General features: G+C 43.7%; 1 protein-coding gene across 2 annotated transcripts in view; it reads right to left on the bottom strand.

Annotated features, from left to right (window-relative positions):
- Window positions 1-22,734, bottom strand: part of LYPD6B (LY6/PLAUR domain containing 6B) — a 36,319-nt gene extending 13,585 nt beyond the window's left edge. For both annotated transcript variants that reach the window (XM_056496359.1, XM_056496360.1), the window contains exon 1: window positions 22,621-22,734. The gene's annotated coding sequence lies outside the window, so the exon portion shown is untranslated. The remainder of the gene's footprint in view (window positions 1-22,620) is intronic.
- Between the last annotated feature and the right edge of the window lie 304 nt (window positions 22,735-23,038).

Below are 23,038 nucleotides of genomic sequence, written 5' to 3'. Positions count from 1 at the left end.
GAGGGGACAGATTGGAGAATTGTGCATCCGGTCCCTCCCTCTGCCAGGACAGAATTCCATCTTTTAAAAGATAATTTAAGTTATTAATTCATCCTGCCCTGTCTCCCTCCCTCATCATCTCCCCAAATCCTTGGTGGCTTCAGGGCATTCAATGAACAAGGAGATAAAGGGGGTGATGTCTGGAATGCAAAGGGAGATCAGGGGTTAAACACATAATAAAATAAATAAATCAGAATTATCCAGGATGTGTGAAATGCTGAATGTCCCCCAACCCTCCCAGCTTGGACCAAAAAGGTGCCAGAAGGGGCCAAGAGCACGATGCTCATTCCCAGTTTGGATCCACACTGACAGTGCTCAGTTGATTTTTATTTTTTTGTTTTTGCACAGTCAGGATTGAATGCTTGAGAAAGAGATTTTTTTGTTTGGACTGGGTTGTTTATTAAATTTTATTTAAAGTACAGAGAGCTCTGTAGCACTTTCAGTTAAAAGTGAGAAAATGGAAGTGTATCTTGCTAGTTATGAGGCTAATTATTTAATTAAAAACTAACATCTATATTATTTATACTTTTGATTCAATAACTAAACACCTGTGACCTGCACTGCATTTTTCTAATTCAAAAATTACAACCTGAAATCATGAAAAAGAAAGAACAAGAAGGAAGAAAAGACAACACCCAAACATCCATTTTGTTCCATACCCAATATTATATTCTAAAATCCCAAATTCAAAACCCTTCACCATGTGAAATTACACTTTTATTCTAACTAATCACACCAGTGATTCTAATTTTACCACTCAATTTTGGAAGCCTTCCCCAAGGCCTGAAGTCAAAGTTGTTTTTTTTTAAGAGAAAAGTTCAAAACTCTCAGGATTCAGGGATCTGGAAAACCTCTTGGATATTCCAGAGCTTGGAATTCAACCAAAAATAGCAGCTCCACCCCAAAAACTGGGTGTGGCAGCCTGACCTTTAATCTGAATTATTCATGATGAGGATGGAGGTTGGGAATTCCAAGGATTCCTTTAGGAAAACACAACAGGGTTTGGGAAAAAATTGGGAATTTCCTCCTCTAGGTTTGTCCTGTAAATGATGGAATTTGGGTTGAGAGGGACCTTAAAGCTCATCCTGGACATCCCTGGACCTGGCCTTGGACATTTCCAGGCAAATCCCAAATTTCTGCAAGTTTTATGCAAAAGAAAAAATTCAATTTGCAAAATTCAGCTGTGAAAACACAGCAATTATTACCCCACCAGCTCCACACCCATCCTTCACTTCTCCCTATAAAAACCTACAGCAGGATGAAGAATAAAATCCATAATTATATGAATAATAAAATCTAGTATCAAACTTATGCTCATCTAATGGATTTAGAACAGTCCTGACAGCAAAAATCCCATTAAAATATTCACCAGCTTGTTCCAAAGAACTCAAATCACACTCTGCACCACCACAATAAATAATTGTGGCAGGAAGGATTTTTAGGTAAAAAAAATAAACTCATTGACCAAAAGAGAATAAAAAATTCTGCTTTTCCCTCACAGGACAAAGAATGCATCTGGAATTTTAAAAATTCATGTATATTGTGATTTTTGCAGCCATAAAAATAGCAATTTGGCCTGGGTGGAATTCCTCCAGCTCTTATCAGACACTGATAAAAACAGCAGCAAGATAAAGTTCTCCATCTGCTGAGGGTGGCTGCTCTTATCAAAAATGGGGTCAAAAAGTTAACTCAAGGTTTTACAGCTCAAACCCTCCAGAATAAAACCAGATTTGGAGACAAGAAAGGGGCACGTGAGAAGTGAGGCAAAGGCAAGAGATGAGAGATGGAAAGGGCTGAACCAAGAGCAAATTAATCAAAATAATCTGAGTAATCAATAACCAGGCACAAAAAAATTAATTAACTGCTGGAAGAGCTTCCACAGAAATTATTCCAAAGGCAAATGAGTGATTGTCATTATTCATAATAAGGTTTAAGTGCTCTCCAAAATGTCAATAAGGAAGGGGAAAAGTCCATTTATTACCAGGTTAAGATTTGGATGGGCCAAATTTCCCACTTGCAAACATCCCCCATGAAAAGCAAGTCCCAGCCTTCCCATTTTTCCAATTTTTCCCATTTTTCCAATATTTTTCCATATTAAGTAATAATAGCACATATTAATCATATTTAATCCGTGCCAGACTAGGAGGTGTTTGCTGGCAGCCAGAAATGTTGTGATTTTATAGACACACATTAAATTTTATAGTTGATAACTCAAAAGAAGGAGTTAAAAAAAAAGTTAAATACCAGCCCCATTTCAAAAGCCAATATACAACTTAGTGGGATTATGCCCATTCCTAAAGAACAGAAACAGCCAGGATTTATCCACTCAGTGCTGAAATTAAAGGAAAAAGGAATTTTTTTTGTCCATGAAAAATTAAGAATTCCTGCAGAGCAGAAGGAAAAGCATCCAGGTGATGATAAATCAGGATAAACCAGGATGAACTTCAGTTAGGACTGGATGCAAACCAAGGTGTAAACCAAAACAAGGTTCTTTCTCCTTCTTTACAACCATATATATAAAAAAAAAAAATTAAAAATTTAGAAAATAAGTGCCATCTCCACAACTCCCCTCACTGTGACACCCCAACAAGCAGCAATTCTGTTGTTGTCATCATCTCCTGGCCCTATTGGATGAATTCCTCTGAGCTGGCAGAATTCCCTGGCCCTGGAATGGCTCCAGAACCAGAACTCTGACAGCCTTTGCAGCCATCTGGCCTCTCTTCAAAGGTTTGGAAGGGCAGGGTGGGGAAAAACAGGGTGGGGTGGAAAAAAAAAAAAAAAAAAAAAAAAAAAAAAAAAAAAAAAAAAAAAAAAAAAAAAAAAAAAAAAAAAAATCCCAATTTAATTATGAATAGAGCTGCAGAATCCCATCCACGTGAAATTCTCCTGCCTTGTGCCACAAGCACCCCCCAGGCTCAGAAAGCTGGGACAGGAATTTCTGGCACCAGGAGGAGCTGGAATGTTCCTCTTCACCCAGCTGGGGGAATTTTGGGTTATTTTGCTCCAGCTTGGAGGTTCTGGAATAAAACAGGGAGATGGAAGTGTCATCCAAAAAAAAAATTTCCTCCCTTTCTTACCTGATTTGTGGTTTTTTGGGGTCATCCATAATTTATTTTTATTCTCCTCATTATTATTGTCAGATCTTTGCCTTCTCCTTTAAGAAACAGTGAGAGGAAGGAGCAGAAATCAGGGGTGGAAAACCCAAGGTGAGCCTCCAGAGAACAAATGAAATTTGAAATTTGAAATGAAATTACATTTCTCACAGCAGAAATGTCTTTAAATAGAATTCTTCAAGATCTCCTGAACAAAAAGCTCTCCTAGACATCCCTGGAAATCCAGGAATTTTTTTGTGTTGCCTATTTCCTTTTTTATTTTTTTTTTCTGAGCTGCAAAAAAATCTGATTTTCTAATTCCCTATTCCCACTCCATCTAAATTCCCCCCTCAGGTTTAGTGTGACCCCTGACACCTCAGCAGGAAGAGAATAAATTAATAAATGGACCATGGAATAAAGAGCAAAGATCACTGCAGCCACTCTACAAAACACAGGAGCAGCTAAAGGTGCTGCACAAAGCTGCATTTACTTTAAAAAAAAAAAAAAAAAAATTAACTTACTCCTTGAAATGTCAACTGCTATTCCAACACTGAAAATTGTCACAAATAACAATAATAAAGTGCTAAGCTGACCACTGTGATAGAAGTGTAAATAAACAAAAAAATAACCTTTATTCGATTTTTTTTATTTAATTGAAAGCCACTGTTGCTTGAGTGAAGACACTGGAATATTCTAGAAGTTTTTGAAATCACAAAATGTGACAATTGGAGTTCTGCACAATTCACACAGGAGGTAAGAAAAAATATTCTCACTTTTTTTTTTGAGACAAAACAAAAATCTGGTTTCACCAGATTTCTGCTGCTGGATCCCAAACCTTGTGGGGCTTTATGAAAAATTTCTCTTTCAGGGACACATCCTTCCATTGTCTTAATCTTGGATGTAAAACATAAAACCTGCTCTACCTCATCAGTCTTTGCTTATTCAGGCTTGACACTCAGTGAAAAATCAGAATCTGTGCTGTGTGTCTGACATTTCCTCCCATTAGTGCTGAAAAGGGTTTGTTTTTTTTTTCCCCCAATCCCTGTACAAAAATCCCTTAGAAACTCTCAATATTCCCACAAATGTCATCACCATTTTTTGGGGTTTTACTTTTTATTTGATGTGTCTTAACAAACAGCACATGGTTCTTGTGTTGCATTTTCTAACAAATTAAAATATGAATGATATGAATTATTTAATGTGAGGAAAGGTGCCCAGAGAAGCTGTGACCTGGAATTGTCCCAGGTTGGAGCACCCTGGGATAGTGGGAAGTGTCCCTGCTCATGGCAGGGGGTTCAAATAAGAGGATCCAGGAGTTCCCTTTAACCCAAAGTGTTCCATGATTTGGGAAAAAGATAGAAAGAAAAAAAAAAAAATCCAAAATCTCTGTCCTTACACCACACTTTTAACATTTCTGCAGTGCAGGGGCAGAACCCCAAGCTTTTCCCACAGGAAATGCAAGAACTGAATCCACACAAATTCCCAAAGATCTGCACAAGGAATTTTTTTGCCTAAAAAGTGGCAGGATGGGGAATTATTTAGGGCACAGCTGAAGCACTGATGCAGCAATTAACATTCCCAAAGGATTTGGGGCAGGGGGGGTCTGAGGAGTGGGAAAAGCTTTGGGGGGAAGGTGGCAGGGTTCCTCAGGCTGCTCATAAGAATTATAATTTCATTGCAAGAATGGTTAAACACCTGCTGGAGATGGGATGTTTGGCACAAAGCATGATTTCAAAAAGGTGTTGCCTTCCTGGACCAACGAGCCTTTTCTATTCTGTATGGCACTGCCCTGTATAAGTGTGGTGTTTATTTAAATAAAGTTCTCTCTCTCTTTTGCTTCTCCATTACACAAAGAACTTTGTTGCATTATCTTTTCTGCCCCTCCTACAGCCAAAATGCAACCAGGGTGGGGATCTGTCCCAAAAAAAATCCAGTTTTGGGAGGCACAGGCTGCTGGGTTTGACCTGGTTCTGCTGTTGACACATTCCAGGAGAGGGATGGAGAGACAGGGAATGGCTTCAGGGATGGAAGAGATTTTGGGAATTGGGAATTCCCAGAGAAGCTGTGGCTGCTCCTGGATGCTGGGAGTGTCCCAGGATAGACCCTGGAACACCCTGGGATATCCCAGCCCATGGAAGAGCTGGAATCAGCAGATCTTCAATGTCCTTCCCAACCCAAACCTGATTGTCTGTAGACAAAGGAAAAGGTGAGGGACAGAGCAATCAAACAATTCAGGAACTCAAAGATTTGGAAAAACCACGTGAAAAAATCCAAGAGGAGAGGCTGTGCCTCAGGAGAAGGGAATTTGGGAAGAACAAAGCTTGGAGCACTGCTGGGGTAAGAAATTCTGCAATTCCCAGTTTGCCAACAAAACCAGCACAGCCCTGGACATCCAGCTGAGCCCTCCCTTGCTGCAGCCCAGCTCTGGTTTTAACAGGAATTAAGAGAGGTGATGTGACCAATGAGGTTTTTATCACTCTAGATTAATTTTCTTTGCTCAGGAGACATTAATCAGGGTTTCCCTGAAAGGATCTACAAGTTCAAATATTTTTCCAAGTGGATACAAAGGTTGCTTGGTTGTGTTTTATCTTCTCTAATCCCCTCCTATCTCCTTTTAATAAATAAATTAAGGAATTTTCACAGCAAAATACAGCAATTTTGAAGACTCCTAAATAATGTTTCTTATAGGAAATCAAAAATAATTTTCAAGATGGGTTTTTAAAGAAATCCCAGAATGGTTTGGGGTTAAAATTAATTCCCCTACACCAGAGCCTCAAATAAGGACTTGAAATTCTCTTCTGCTGCATTTTAGAGAAAACAGAGCAAATCTGAGAAAAGTGAATTGTTACACTTCAGGAAGAGATGCCAAATTCACTCAGAATCTTGGAAATTTCTTGTAATCCTGTTGAAAGCTGATAAAAAAAAAAAATCTAATTTCTAAACTCAGCACACCCTGGGCAGGGAGGCAGAAAGAGCAGAAATTGCCATTTGAAAGGATCCAAAAAATCCCTCAATCCCAGGCAAGCATTAAATAAATAAATAAATAAATAAATAAATAAATAAATAAATAAATAAATAAATTAGAATAATTTAAAAATTCAGTTTAAGGCTGGGAAAAGGCTTGATGCAAACAGCACCTCAAGGGGATGGTGGCATGGCTGGATCCTTCCAAATGGCAATTTCTGCTATTTCTGTCTCCCTGCCCAGGGTGTGCTCAGTTTAGAAATTCAGATTTTTAATCAGCTTTCAGAGATTGCCCACACTGACAAAATTACATGAGATTTCCAAGATTTTGAGTGAATTGGGTGTCTCAAAGTGTAACCATTTTTTTTTTTCTGTTTTTTAACCAGATCCATTTTCTTACCAAGCTCATCCCTGCAGTGCTGAGAAAACCAAAAACCCCCAACCCCTTGGGAAATGCAACACCCAGGGTGAGAATTTAATTTTTGACCATTTAATGACTGTGCTCCCACTCAACAATTAAAACCATTAAAAATCGAGGTTTTTTTCCCCCTTTTGAGGTGACAGCCACAGGATGAAAGTCCATAATTGTCATAATCCCAAGGACAAGGGGGCTGATTGCACAGGAGCTGATAAACTCCTGGCACAGCTGATGATGAACAAAAGGACTTTGAGAAACTCCTGAGTGCCAAGGAGACTCCAGGCTGGAATTTGCAATTTTCCCAGCCTGGGGAAAGCAGGGTGGCTGATTCCATGGCCTGGAGCCAAGGGAATTTCTGTGTTCCACACCTGGAGGTCACACTTTGCACCCCAAGCACATCCAAGGCTCCTCTTTATTTATTTTTTTTTTTTTCCCCACTTAAAAATCTCATTTGAAGCCCATTTTAATTTTAATTGGGGAACATTCTGAGCAAGTGCATGGGGTGTATTTAGAAACAAGGAGGATATAATGAGAATTCAAGAGGAATTGTTTCCCTTTGTGCAGTGGAAGACACCACAGACTTGTTTTATGGGGTTTTAATGCTCACTGCAGGCAAACAACTGGAGAAAACCCCACACTTTAAAATAAACAACTCCTCTATTTCTTGATGACAGAGACAATAAACAAATCCATGCTCCACATCAATTCCTGACACTTCAAGAGAATAGAAACTGCAGATTAAAGAATGGGAGAAGTCCTTGGAGCAGAGCTAATCCCTAGGGAAAGATTGCTTTGGGTTTCAAAAGGGGAACCATGTTTTGAAGTGGAGGAAAAAAAATAAAAAAGGCATTTCTGAAAGTGCTACCTAGAAAAAAGAAGTTTAAAAGTGGGTTTGAAAGTGATGAAAGCAAGAGGAAAACATGTTGAGATTAACAGAAAGCTAAAAAAAAGCATCAGCAGATCCAAGCAGGATTGCACTGGGACTGTTCTGGATTTTTTGTTTTTTTTTCCCCAGAAGCTGCTATGCTTGGATTTATAACCAAAACGAAAATTCTGCTTCAAACATGGTCTGAACCTTGCACTTGGTACAAGTTAATTTTTAAAAAAAGGGTTTCAACCTCTCCTGTTCTCAGATTTCCCAGTCTCCATCCAGGCACCTGCTGAGGCTCCTTGGCAACTTCCAGGGAATTCTCCTGGTCCTTCCTCTGCACTCAAATTTAAGTTTCACTACAAACACATTGGCTGGGTCTCACTCTATTAAAGAAAAAAAAATCTGGAATTTAATTTCTGGTAAAGATTTCCAAACAAAAAGGTTGTGGTGGTTTGAGTTGGGCTTTTTTCCCTGCCCTCCAAAAATAATAAGCACATTTAAAATATTTTAATTGCCCCAATTTGCTCCCATGCCCATAATATAAATTAAGGCCTGGAATTCACAAATAGAATCCCTAATAAATAATTCCAAAAGAGCCCTTTTTAAGCAGGAAAATACAGATTTTTTGATTTATGTCTCCTTTGCTGTCTCTCCCATCACTGCACTCAGGTCTATCATTTCCAAATGTTGGCTCCTGCTGTTAAAAGAAAAGGTAATAAAATCAAGTTCAGGGTATATTTTATTGCCAGACCTGCTGACATGCTAAAATCTGCATCCAGTGTCACAGCTCTTGGCCTTTTCAAGTCTGTTTCCATGTCAGGAGCTTAATGAGCAGAAAACCAAACAAGAACTCCAAAGATCAATGTCACTCAGCAAAACCTTTTGCCTGCTTTGTTGAACGTGTGCATTCTTGAGAAGACAATGATGACAGATTGAATGTCAAGACCTTTTACATTTTTTCCCAACTATTTATTTTTTTTTTTTTTTTAAACTCTTTAAAATAAGCTTGGCTGCTTATGCAATGTGAATGGAATAGAAGACACACTTGGCCTTCATCTGAGGCTTATTTAGCAACTCTTATTTCTTATTTCATGAGTTTATTCATGTTTTATTTATAGGAACACCTTTTTTTTTATTAAGTTAATATAAACATCCAGGTGTTTCATTGTGGTAATTTCTCTAAGCAAATTTGGTGCTGACACGATCCAAGCTCAGTGCAGCAAGCCCTGACTTTGGAATTCCCTTCCCAGCATCACTCCTGGCTGCTGTTTACTTTTGGAAAATCCCTGCCCCAGTCTGAGCCTTGCTCTCCACTGATCCATAACCCACAGATGAGCCTCCATATGCCATGGAAAAATGGAACACAATCCAAACAACTTCTGCTGCTTTTTCCAGAGAGCCAATTTCCCAGTGCTGAAGTCACAGGGGGAAACAGGATCTTAGGGCTTGGAGTTGTTACAAGCCTGAGCAATTAAATCTCACACAAAAACACATTAATGCCTGGCCTAAGAGCTGCTGAGGTGAGGAAAGATTAATAACCCTGGTATTTAACATCCTGATGTAGCCACAGGCACAGGGAATTTTCTCTGCCTGTGTTTGGGGGGTTGCAGCGCAATGCAAATTCACAGCCCCAGGCAGAAAATAAAAATCCCAGCTCTCCAAAGCACTGGTCACTGGGAAAGGATTTGGGTGTTTCTTTCACACCCAGGGTGTAAAAAAGCACATACACAACCTTCCAATCTTTCCAATTTCAGTCCTTCTCCACCAACAGAGAAAAAAAAAAAACCTAAACCAAACTCCAGTGGAGCCATTCCTGATGTGAGTCATGAGCTCCATGGCATTGCCACACATAAATCCACCTCAGAAATCATTCCTGGGGTTGGACCTTGCAGAGTGGAGCTGATCTTGAGATCACAGAATATTCTGAGCTGGAAGGGACCTGCCAGGATCATCAAGACTAACTCTAAGTGAATGGCCCAAACTGACATGATGGGCTTTTTTTTACAGATATTAAACAGCAATTTCTTCCAAGCACTTGATTTTATATATCCACAAAATGAATTTATTAACCACAATTTACGAATTTATGTTTATAAAAAAAAAAAAAACAGGAAAAAAAAATCAGAGCAATGAGTAAGTGCAAATTTCACCTTCACCCTCTCAGCTGCTACCAGGATTCCCCAGGCACCCCCAAGTTTTCCATGCTGTAATCACACCAAATCCAGCTCTGGGGCACACCCAGACCTGGCAGGTCTGAGCAGCTTTAACCTCCTCTCCCAGCTCAGCCTCACTCTTGTACTCACAGGCTCCATCCCCGTGGGACAAATCCCAGTTTGGAGGGGAGGGAATAACTGGGAGCTCCACTCAAAGGAGTTAAACAACACCCAGGGGTGGAGATGTGGGCAATTCCTGCTGGATCTGCTCTCCAAGGAAGTGTTCTGTCACCATGGGTTTATTTAAAATGGGAAGTGAGACAACTTTGGAACCACAAAGATCCATCCTGAAGACAGGAAAAGCCCAGAAATCTCAGACAGAGGAAGATTTGTGCAAAAAGACACACACAGAAAGTCACACAAAAATACACACAAAATATTCAGGCAGAGAGAAACACAGAGATGGGAATGAGATACAGCAGAGAATGTGCTCCAGGCTAATTTTGGGGATGTGGAATAAAAATTGGAATTGTTAAGGATGGAAAATCCCTCTCAGAACCATGGAGTCCAAGCACTGATCCACACAAAGCCCCACTGAGAAAAACACACAGAGAAAGGCACAAAACCACCCAAAAGTCACAGGAACAAAAAGAGACACACACAAAAAGAGTCACACGTGCAGAAAAACTGACACAGACAGAAAGACACAAAGACTGAAAGATTCACACTCACACAGACTTCACATCCTCCAAAAAACTCCCCACTCACAGACTCACACTCCCAAAAACACTCCACACACCCCCAAAAAACTCTCCACTCACACACAGACTCACATACACCCTCAAAAACACTCCACACACCCAAAAAACTCTCCAGACTCACACACACAACACAAAAAATTCCAGAAAGATACACAGAGAAACACACACCCCCAAAAAGATTCTAAACTCACACATAATTTCCTGCACACACAGAAAAACACATTTACAGAAAAAAAACACACAGAAAGGCTTCACACACATCCCAAAAAATATTTCACACTCACACCCAGACTCCCAGAAAAACACCATTCACAGAAAAATACACACACACACCCCAAAAAGCCCCACACTTGTTGGATACTGCTGGGAGCCAGGGAAAAATCAGCCTTGAAGCCTCAAGTTCCTCAGGCTGCTCATGGACAAGAAAATAAAACAATGATTAAACATCTATTAAAGACATAAAAAAGTAATATTTTCTTACAAATTTTTTTTTTTTACGAAAAACATGTTTTCAGAAAAAGTGTTCCCTCCTTAAAGCAATAAACCTTTTCTATTCTGTTTTACACTAATTACCCTACATAAGTGTAGTGTATATAAGTGCATATATAAGTTATATGCAAATAAATATCTTTATTTTTTTATTTATTTAAATAAAGCTCTTTTTGGCTTTAACCCGGTGATTTTGGCACATAAAAGGTTCTGCATTCCCAGTGAACACCAAGCCTCTGGTAAACCAGAATAAAGCTCCCTATTTCCAGGAGAATGGAGGTTTTAAAGGTTGTTTCCCTCTCCTCCCTCCCCACAGCCCCAGGCAGCTGCTGTGAATTCCCTTCTATCAGTCAGAAATCCAAAATATGATTTTAGGGCTCCACTGGCATTTCCTGGATTTCACTGCTATTTTAAGGGCTGCTTTCATGGATTCAGAGTTGGATAATCAATGGTTATCAGGGCAGATTGGGGAAGACATGCAGGGAAAATTCACTTCACCAAGAGTTCAGGCACTTCTGACACTGATTAACAATTAACTCCCCTCCAGTCAGACTCAGAAGTTGATTAACCACTGCATCCTTGATACAGCAAGGAAACAATTCAGGTAAAGAAACCCACATAAACAAGAGTTTTCAAATTCTCCCAGAAGAAAAGAACCCATTTGTAGGAGTTGTTAGAAAGATCCTGAAGGGATTTCCCCTTATCTCCTTTAAAATAAATCCCATTTTCCCCACACAAACCCGTGTTTTACATTGCATCTCCCTGCAGTAGTAAAACCAGCAAACCTGAAGCTTTCAAAGGAACTTTATGGCTGATTTTATAGATTTCCCTGGCCTTTGATGAGCTGCCATTCCAGCAGGCAATCTGTTCTCCTCAGCCCCACCCATTTCCAGGTTGGCTGTGGGAACAGCAGCAGCTGGAATTGTTGCCAAGCATCTCCCATCAGGAAGCCAAATCCCACAAGGATCGGGTCCAAACCCATCATGGGGAGAAATAAAACAGGATGGGAATAAGGCACAGCAGAGGAGCCACTGAGGGAATGGTGCTCCAGGAAATCCAGGGTTTTTTTTTGGGGATGTGGAATAAAGATTAGAAGGGTTAAGGATGGAAAATCTCTCTCAGACCATCGAGTCCCCAAGTGTCACATCCCCAGGGTTTTACATCCCTGCAGGGATGGGGACTCCACCTGAGCACCTTTTTCATGAAGGAATTGTCCCAAAATCCAATTTAAACCTTTGCTGGTGAAGTTTGAGGCTGTTCCCTCTCCTCCTGTCCCTGTTCCCTGGGAGCAAATCCCAAATTCCCCTGGCTGTCCCCTCCTTCAGGGAATTCCAGAGAGGAAAAAGATTCCCCCATCTGCTCCTCACAAGATTTGTGGTTTTTGGATTGCTTTATCCCATATTAACACAGAAATAAATCAGTTTTGTTTCAGCCAGGAGAGTTGAGCCTCCTCCTTCAGTAGCCCCAAATAAGTCAATTTTCTGCATGTCTGAAGCTGGGGCAGAATCCAGTGGTCACTTTTAAAAATAAAGAGAATTCCCATCCCACTGGGAGCATTCTCCATCCAGGGGTTATGGAACAGATCCCAGCCCAGCTGTTCCTCCTCTGCCCAGGAATCAGCTGCTGACCAAAGCAATGTAAATCCTGTGCTCAGCCTGAATCAAATGATCTGGCAAAGCACATCAAGAAAACATCAAAAAGCTACGAGCAGGTGGGGAGATGGAAATGAAGGACACTTGCCACAATCCACACAATTCCTATTCCTGCCATGGTTTGGGGGGATGATCAAATCCCAGAGCAAAATCCTTGATTTAAATGCCCAGTCTGAAATGGAAATACACCAGAACTTTACTCCAGGCTTGCAAAGTTTATTATTTGTTCAGATTTCTTCTGCAGAACAAGTTGCAGTGGGCTCCATCCTGGTGGAGGACAATTTTCTTATGTCCCCCCCCAATCTGCCTCCTGGGAATTGATTTTTAACAGATTTTATACTCAACTTCTGTACCAATTTTAAACAACATTTCAGTCTGCAGACACAGCTGGTGTAAAACAAGTAGCACTAAAACACGACCCTGGTGACAAAACCCAACTGCTCCAGCTCAAATCTCACTTTTACCTGACAAACCCCAGAGGAAACTGAGGAATCCTTACAGTAACAGCTGGGGTTAAAGTGGTGCTTGGATGAAATTTTTTCTGCTTTTCTGTCTAAGGAACAGGAACAGTGCAAGAGTTGTGCTGTGGCTGCTTTTAGCTGTGTTGACTTAAGAAGTGTCTGAAGTGCCAAGTTTCAGGTTTCACCTCTCCAATGTGTCCAGACATGTGGTTTAGCACATTATCCCCAACCACCAGAGCTTTTTTTTTATTTTTTTATTTTTTTTTTTTTTATGGAAGCACTGCAGGAAAATGGGGCATTGCAGTGTCAGGGAAGGCAAATCATCCCCTCCCCAGCCACCATGGATTATCTGGAGAAACACTTCATAAACTGGAAACGTTGCAAGTCACTCTCAAAGCCACAGAGGAAAAAAAAATAAAAATAAAGCACAATTTATTTGTGCTTGAATTGCAGCATCAACCCCTGTTACACTCACAAGGAGACAGTCCATGATCTTATCTGGGGGTGGTTAACCACAGGCAAGGTTGTAAACATGGATTTTACCAGTGAAGACAATCCTGACAATTCAGAGAAGATCTCAGCTCCCTTTATTCTGGCAGCTAAGCACACAAGGAAAAATTCCTTCTGCAATTAAATGCTCTTTTTAAAAGAGTTTATTGTGAAATTGGTTCTCTGTGGTGGTCAAACTACTCCCAAAGCCACGTGGAGAAATGTATTTTTAATAAATACATACTTTGCACTTGGTGGATATTAACTGAGAAAAATAAAAAGGTTTCTATCCACACAGAATAAAGAAAACTTTCTGTGGGAAGAGAGCTACAAATTGAATTTTCTCATCCTCACAGAGGCAACACTAAAGAAAATTTGGATATGGGTTTAAAATCCCCAAACCTTAAAAATGACATCATCTATTCTGAAAAGCCATCAAGAACCCACAGAATTCCACAATTAAAATACCCAGGTGGGATATTAACACCATTCACAGAATCAGAAAAAAAAAAAAAAAAAGCAGTTTAGCAACATTATGAACAAATCTGAGTGATTACCCAGACAGAGCCTGAAACATCCTGGATTTTTGGATTAAACACAACCTGATAACCAACTGCAACACCCCAGCACACAAAGGAATCCACGTGTCCAGTGACATTTTTAGGTGTTTGGACAGCACAGGACAGGTTTTTTTTTAAGGCAGAACAACCCTTAAAACCAGTTCTAAGTGGGGCTGCTCCTTTGTGCTTCCCCTCCCTTTCTATTCCTGCACGGATTTTACAAAGCTCTGACTTCAGCTGCTGACCTGGGGTTCAAACCTGAGCCAGGCTGCAGCTCCTGGGGCAGTTTTTATGGAATGAAAAGAGGAGCAGTGTTTGCCCTGGGATTTTGGAAAAAGGAGGGAAAACACGGCTCCTTTCAATCCCAGGGCAGTCCCACCCCACAGCTGCAACTCCTAAAGGCTTCTCTTGCAAGGAAGGGGTGAGAGTTTGAGGTTTGAAAACCCAAGTGAGAGGTTCAGGTGATCAATTATGGGATGTCCGATGCAGAATGCGCCTTTAAAAAATGCTTTATTTAAAATAAAACAAAGAGAAAAGGCAGTTTAATAAATAATGCAAAAGCTATCACTCACCTTCTCCCACCAGCCTGACCAAAACCCTCTTTGGAAAGACCAAACCCTCAGGTTTTATTGCTGAGGGAGATGTGATAAGGCTTGGAAATGAAGTGGAAAATGCCTTTGATCAGATCAGATCTCTGTCCCAGCTGGCTGCAGTCAATGCACAGAATTCTGATGCAGAAAGACAAACTCTGCTCCTTTCATATGTTACATAACCCAGCAAAAATGCATTTCAAGTATTTGATGTGACTTCAGTTACCCTGTGTGCCTTTTGGTAAAAAAGAAGAGGAAAGAAACTTCTCTGTATCAAAAATCCACATCTCATATTATCCTTTCACAGAGCCTGGGGGGCTCACTGAGTTCTGCCAGGGAAAAATAAATCCTGTGGCACTGAAATATGTGAGCAAAGGCCTTTCTGGGGATTTGAAATGATGTATTTCTCTCTACCTCTGAAATCTGGTTTCAGAGCACAGCAAACAAGACTTTGCCACCAGTTGTTAAACCACCAGGGCATTTCTGAGTCAGGGATTCAAGGCTGCTCCAGCATTCCCTGGGAATTCACAACAGCTCAGGAACTGAGGTTCCCAGTGCTGGCAGGTGGGAGGGATAAATAAATTTGAGGAGTTGGTACAAAACAATCAGGAGTGACTGCAGCTGGGATAAAAAACAATAAAAACAAAAGGAGTTGTTTGATTCTCTACAAATCCATAAATTATATAAATTGCTGTGTCCTGATTTTGAACATTTCATCTGTTTGGGAACAATATCCTGAGTTTGAAGGGATCCACAAGGAAAGGCTGAGGGAGTTGGGAATGTTCATCCTGGAGAGAGATGATTTACAAGGGATGGAGGGACAGGACACAGGGAATGGCTTCAGGATGGGTGGGATGGAATTCCCAGAGCAGCTGTGGCTGCCCCTGGATCCCTGGGAGTGTCCAAGGCCAGGCTGGAATAACCTGGGATGGTGGAAAGTGTCCCTGCCCATGGCAGGGGAGGGATGGGATCAGCTTTAAGGTCCCTTCCAGGTGGGAATGCCCCAAATTCCAGTTTGATTCAGCACAGAGCTCACAGAGCCTGGGGCACTCAGGCAGTGACAGCCCTTCACCTCTGCCCCATAAAAGGAAAAAAAATGCAGATTTTAGCTAAACTAGCAGGTTGGTTCAACCAAAACCTTACTACTCTGAGATTTTACCCACCAGCAGCAGAGTGCAGGTCAAAGGACTGTCCCAGCCCTGCACCCCAAATCTCTCATTTCCTGCAACCAGTGAAGGAGAAATCCTCCTCACAGCACCCTCCTGTCTAATTGTGCTGTAATTATTAACTTCATTTATTGCTTCACTGAAAAGACATTTTCAAGTCTGTGCAGATCAGCTGGAACTCTGCAGCTCCTTGATACCTCATGAATTTTATAAACAACTTATTTTAGGGTTTTCTCCACTAGAGAACAACAGTGCCAATGTCAGTTTTTCAGCCATGATCTCTCCAAATGTGAGAAGAAAGGAAAGGAAAGAGAAAGAGAAAGGAAAGAGAAAGGAAAGGAAAGGGAAAGGGAAAGGGAAAGGGAAAGGGAAAGGGAAAGGGAAAGGGAAAGAAGCCAAATAGTCAATACTGAAATGTTATAGAGACAGTTTATATATATATATATATATATATATATATATATATATATATATATATACACACACACAAATAAATAAAAGCTGAAATAAAGAAACAAGAAAACAAAACATAAAAGCCCACAGCAAAAGTCCTCCTTGAAACTTAAAGAATTTTTCCCTTCTGTGCTGTGTATTTTGAATGTTATCAGACTAGATTGATATCAGGCAGTGTTGCAATAATGTCAGAAAAATAAAATAATTATGAGGAACAGAAAGCAGCCCCAGGCTGGAGTTAGCTGAGCACGGGGAGATTCCCCAGCCCTTACACCCACATGGTGTAAAAACCTGACATCCCAGAGGAGCAGCTGCAGGGCCAGCACCCCCTGGGTTTGCCTGGACATTCTGCTTCCTGGACTTCTGCAGAATCCCTGCTCTTGGGTCTCATTAATAAACCTGAAATTCATTTTTGTATATTTATATAAACACCCTCTGATTTGTCTCTACATCCATGTGAAGCAGATGAGATGCCCTGAACCTTCCCAAAGAGTGAGGCACCACTGTAATCTTAATTTTGGGATTTTTGATGTGTAGGGTTAGTTTGAAAGGATGGGCACAGGATCTGTCCTGGGAGCAAACTCCAGTTTTGGAGCAGCCACGTTTCCCTGGCCAGCTGGGATGCTGCAGCTGAAAATGCTCAGTCCTGAAACAGCCAGGGAGGGGATTATCCTGCAGGAATTACAGAAACAAGGATGAGCCTGGGAAGATGTTTTCACTCCAGCCAGGCACAACAGATGGAGACAGTGAACTTCCAAGGAAAAAGGATGATCCCAGCCAGAAAACAGTGCTGGGACCTGGTGATCTGAAACTAAAAGCCAATGAAAATATGGCCAGAAAAACAAAAACAGACAGGGTCATTTGGTGTGTCCAGCCTGGAGAAAAAACTGAGGGGGGGGATCCCAGTCTGGAGCTTCCTCCAGAGGGACAGCAGAGGAAGAACAGCTGCAGCTGGGCCATGGAATTTTAGGGTGGATTTCAGGGAAAGGCTCTTCCCCCAGAGGGTGCTGGGGCTGCCCAGGGAATGGGAAAAGCTGCCAGAGCTCCAGGAGTGTTTGGACACCACTCCCAGGGTGGGATTTTGGGGTGTCTGTGCAGCACCAGGAGTCAGACCCATGATCCTGTGGGTCCCTTCCAGCTCTGATATTCCATAAAATGGATTTCCTTAGCTGCCACACACTCCAAGCCCACACCTCACACCCCATACCCAAAGCACCAAAACGCCTCAAGTCCAGCCTTAAATGACATTTCAGCTGAACCAGCCCCTGGAAACGAAGTTTGAGGCACTCTGGGGGCACTCGAGGCTCCTGCCTGTGCTTCTCTCCAAAGCTTTTAGCTCCATTTCAGTGAGTTAAGCTGAGCTCTGAATTAGTGCAATTTGCCAGAACAGGTTTCTTCACATCAGGACAAAACCGGGGCAGCATTTTTCCCCCCTCCAAAAAAAAAAAAAAAAAAAAAAAAAAAAGGATTAGATGACTCGAAGTGCTAAGTGCTCCCATCTGCGTGTTTAGACTCCTGAGCAGGGTAATCACCCCCTCCAGGGCACATCCCCAGGGCTGGGAGATAATCTGGTGTCTGTCTGTGCTGCTGAGGAAGGGAGGGTAGAAAAGTGCCCTGGAGCAGCAGGGAGTCACCAGAGGCAGCTCCTGGGATGGCTGCTGCTATTCCAACCCCAGCCACCTTCACCTCTGCACTGTGGCAGGGATTTCAGGGCTGAAAGGTGTTCTGAAGGAATTATGATGCCACTGAAATGTGCTTTGTGCAGGTTTTTTGCCTGTTAAATTGGAAAGAATGGACAAAAATTACATCATCTTGCACTTAAACTGAAGGCAAGTCTGCTCCTAGAATTATTCTTAGTTCTCAATCCATATAAACCAAGATTTCAGTCTTAGCTTCCTTAACATTTGAAATAATCCTATAACTGGGCTACGAGGAAGAGAAACATTTCTTTACAGGAAAACATGGACATTTGGACATAAGAAAGACAACTCTTCTCATAGACACACTAATTTACAGGCAAAATTAATTCAGAGTGTGAGAACAACTCTATTTCAACATTTTGAAGGAGCAGAATGTCCAATCTATTTATACCCAGTGTGTATGCCCAATCTTTCACCCCATTGTTGCAAGGATCTCTTCCCACTTTGTTTTTTAGTGTGTACTCCTGTTATAAAAAAAAAGCAGGATAATGAAGGATTAAAATGAAGGATGGAGTGGATTTTCCCCTGGATTGAGAGCTGGGGAGTGGAAACATTAAATTTAAGAAACCACAATTTCCCTGAAGAGCAGTGAGGGCAGGACTGGGTTCTCCCTCTGCCACCTGCACAGATTCCAGGAGAATTTCTGGCAATGGGATGAGCTTGAAGGGCCCTTCCAACCCAAACTCTTCCAGGATTTTGGGGGTTTTTTAAACACAAAACCTCAGGTTCCAATCCTTTACTGCCCCACTTCCACACCTATAAGATGATATCATCAATGGGGTTTGTAAGTTTATTCCAAGCAGGTTTCAGGCAAAAGTTCAGAAAGCAAAACCCAGCAAAAACCCAAAATGAAAACTATTTTACCCCAAATTTGGTCCTGTAGTTCAAGCCAGGCACATCAAAAAGCCCCAGGCTTCAGGCAAGAAATCCCAATCTCATTTTGTGGGATGGTGGCTTGTGCTCCCTGCTCATGGACACAGCAAGAAAACAAGGAATGCCAAGGCACTGACTTAAAATCATGGAATTCCAGGATGGTTTGGGGTGGAAGGAACCTTGAACTAATCCCATTCTACTCCCTGCTATGGACAGGGACACTTTCCACCATCCCAGGCTGCTCATTTGGCACTGGGAATGACCATCCTGGTGATGTTTATCTGCCAAAAGTCACATGCAAAGCCCAAGTGAAACCTCCTCATTTAGGCTAAAAAGATTCTCCCAGCAATTACTGGGAATATTCCTGCCAACATCACATGCATCACTCAATCCACCTCAATCCTTCAGGAAAGCTGCCACCTGAAATTCCCTCTGAAGTTTATTGGCATGGAGCATCAGAGGTGGATTTTCAGCACTTGTGAGCTGTTGGACATGCACCTCATCCAGGAGGCCTTTGGGGCACACATGGGAATAACAGAAACATTCCTTTCCTTTGAGCCCACAAGATCCAGCCAATGGAGCTGAGGAAGGAATTAAGTATTGAGGAACACAGATTTTTGAAAAAAACAAGAGGGGAATTTTCAGAAGTATCACAATTAATGCAGCTTTTTTTATTTTAATTTTTAATCACAGAATGGTTTGAGTTGGAAGGGATCTTAAAGTTCATCTTCTTCCAAGGCCCTTCTATGGGTAGAGAATCATCCATGGGTTGGGAATCTTCACTTGGTGACTTCTGCTTTCTACCCTGAGTTTGTAACTCCTGATTCTGGACAGGTTCTCCAATGTAATTACCACAACCATAAAAACAGGATACAAGGAAATATTCCCTCTCTCTTCTCTCACACCTGAAATTTGGGAAAATGGAAAACCAAGCAGCAAGAGGTTGGGATAACCTGCCTCAACCTTGAGGTGTCTCCCCTGTAGAGCTCCCAAGGGTGCAGGAAAAGGTGCCTAAAATGGATTTTTTTTTTCCTTGCAGCACCTCAGGGTGCCAATGGCAATCACCTGCCTGACCCAGAGACCACATCCCCCCACCTTGGCCTCCAGACAAAGGGAATTCATCCCAAGTGTCCCCAGGATCAAGCTGGGATCCATGTAAGCTGATTATGGGATCTCCCAGCTGCTGGCAGTGAACATCACTCAGATGTCAAAGCTCAGGGAAAGGCCCTGCCGGGGGCTGGAGGCTGCAGATGGTCCCCTCTGGAAGGGAGGGCACCCAGAGCATGTGGCTGCAGCAGAGCAATCCTCACGCTCTAAGCACTGATTGACTTAAAGCAAGGAAGGCAGGGAGGGAAGAGGGGGAGCTCTGCTAACTGAGTCACTTGTGGGCTGGCTGCAGGAGTGAAATATCACCGTGCACAGGCTGATGAATCACCGAGCTGTGCAACAACCTGGACAACTCCCCTGCTCCGTGCCATAAAACATCCCTGTGCAATTACCTCTGGAATTCACCTGCACTGCAGGTACAGGGTACACAGGCACACAAAACAGGGACACAGCCAGCTCTGAGTTCTCCTCCTCTGAGCTGATCTATCTGTTCTCAAACTTTGCTCTCTGTCAGCACAAATATTTTCATTTTTTTGTCCTTTTCTTAAAAGCTCATCCAAGCAGAGGTGTGACAAGTCACGGGGGAAACGTCAAAACTTAGAGGTTCAAAACTGACCTGAGAAACAGAGATCTCAACACTTAATATTTTATGATTTTAAACAAAAACGTGTTTACTGAGGGAGAGAAACTTGACTCATTCTCTGAGCATCTGGGATTAGCAGCAGGGCATTTCTGGAGGAGGCTGCAGCACATGGCTCTGCAACTGCTGTGATCTCTGCCCGCCTTACCCTCTGACAGATGAGAAATCACACAGTCCATTTTCCTGAGACTGCCCTCAGGAATCAACCAGCTGGCTCCTGCAAACCTTCTATCTGCATCAACCACGTGCACTCCTCAAGCCCAGCACTGTTTTCATTCCCTGCATCGGCAGAGCACCCAGAGCCTCACACAGAACTGAGCCCTCAGTGCCCAGGACCCCCAAAATCCCCCAGAACACTGCTGCTTGTTGTCCCAAGGGATTTACAGCCTGATCCAGCACAAGGATATGCAGCTGGATATCTGGAATAGGTTCCAGGAGCCTGTGTCCACTCTGAAGAAAAACACCACGCTGAAATCAGCACTTTTCCACCCTGCCAGGGCCAGCCCAGCACCTGCTGATGTGCTTTTATAGGATCACAGGATGGTTTGGGTTGGGAGGGACCTGAAACATGTCCCAGCCATGGACATGGCACATCATGGCACCTCCCACTAGCCCAGGCTGCTCCACACCCCATCCAACCTGGCCTTGGACACTTCCAGGGATCCCCCACCCTCCCAGCCAGGAATTCCATCCCAGTACCCCATGTAGCCCTGCCCTTATCCAAAACCCCTCTGCAGCCTTCACGGTGGGCAGCTTGTATTTCCCACTCAGTTTTTGCTGCACTAAGTACATTTTTGTGGTGCTCTGTCACTTCCTACGCTGAAGCCCCACTGCTAAAGAGCCCGAGGTTGGCGTCCACACCTGTGGAACACGGAGCCCAGCTCTTTTTACAGCTCTATAATCATCAGGAGCTGTGTAATAACTGCACTTTTACGAGGGAACTGTTAAACACAGCCTGGGAATCGGGTCCCAGGCACCTGACGCTGCACACCCAGCTCTTCCCACAGCCTGGCTCCTCCTGCCAGTGCCACAGCGCTGGGGACATCCTGATTTTGGTGACACCTCCTGCTTCCTGAGTGGCTGAGGACACCTGGGTTTACGTGCCATGTTCTGCTCCCCAAAAACAGCCAGGGCTGGAGACACCCTGATTTTGGTGCTCCCTCCTGTTCCCCAAAACCAGCAGGACTGGGGACACCCTCTTTTGGTGCCACATTGCACTCCCCAAAAGCGCTGGGGCTGGAGACATCCTGATTTCAGCGACACTTTCCACTCTCCGTGGGGCTGGGGACACCCAGATTTTGGTGCCACTTCCCTCTCCCCGTGGGGCTGGGGACACTCTGATTTTGTTGTCATTCCGCCCTCCGGTGTAGCTGCGGACCCCCAGATTTCAGAGCCACTTTTCCCTCTGGCGGGGCTGCGGACACCCAAATTTTGATGCCACTTCCCTCTCCCCGTGGGGCTGGGGACACCCAGATTCCTGTGCCACCTCCCACTCCCTGTGGGGCTGGGGACACCCAGATTTCAGAGCCACTTCACCCTCCGGTGTGGCTGGGGACACCCAGATTTTAGTGTCACTTCGCCCTCCGGTGTGGCTGGGGACACCCAGATTTTGGTGTCACTTCGCCCTCCGGTGTGGCTGAGGACACCCAGATTTTAGTGTCACTTCGCCCTCCGGTGTGGCTGGGGACACCCAGATTTTGGTGTCACTTCACCCTCCGGTGTGGCTGGGGACACCCAGATTTTGGTGTCACTTCGCCCTCCGGTGTGGCTGAGGACACTCAGATTTTGGTGTCACTTCACCCTCCGGTGTGGCTGGGGACACCCAGATTTTAGTGTCACTTCGCCCTCCGGTGTGGCTGGGGACACCCAGATTGTGGTGTCACTTCACCCTCCGGTGTGGCTGGGGACACACTGATTTTGGTGCCACCTCCCTCTCCCTGTGTGGCTGGGGACACCCAGATTTTGGTGCCGCTTTGCTCTCCCTCTGAGGCTGCGGACACCCAGATTTTGGTGCCAATTTGCTCTCCCAGTGGGGCTGGGGACACAGATTTTGGCGCCACCTCCCCGTGCCCGCTCCCGCCGGGGCTCAGCATCACCCCGAGCCCGCTCCGCGTTCCCCTCCCGGACCCTTCCCGCACTCACCCTCCGTGCCGGGACACCGGGACAGGGGGACACAGGAGCAGAAGGACAGCAGGACACAGGACAGCAGGACACAGGACAGCGGGCTGCTCCCCGGCCGTGCGGCGGGGCGGGCGCGGCAGGCGCCGGGGCGGAGCGGGCGGCTCGGACACGCCGTGCCCGCCCCGGGGCGGTGGCACCTGCGGGCAGGGCGGGACCCGGACACCTGTGGGGAGCCAGGGGGAGCTTCCCGAACCTCCCGGGGCTCCCTGAAACCCAAACCACCCCCACACCCCCTCCCCGCCACCCACGCGTCGGTTTTCCATCGGAGCGCATCCAGGTGACCACCGGGGATCTTCATCCCGTGCTACCGAATTTCCTCATTTTAGCAGAAATACAGCGTCCCTCGGGGTCGGCTCTGCTGGGAGATAAATTTAAAGTG

The sequence above is a fragment of the Oenanthe melanoleuca genome, chromosome 7 (genome assembly GCF_029582105.1).
Source record: "Oenanthe melanoleuca isolate GR-GAL-2019-014 chromosome 7, OMel1.0, whole genome shotgun sequence".
Lineage (NCBI taxonomy): Eukaryota > Metazoa > Chordata > Aves > Passeriformes > Muscicapidae > Oenanthe > Oenanthe melanoleuca.
The sequence above is the reverse complement of the archived record's forward strand: the minus strand, read 5'-3'. Positions and strand labels throughout refer to the sequence as shown.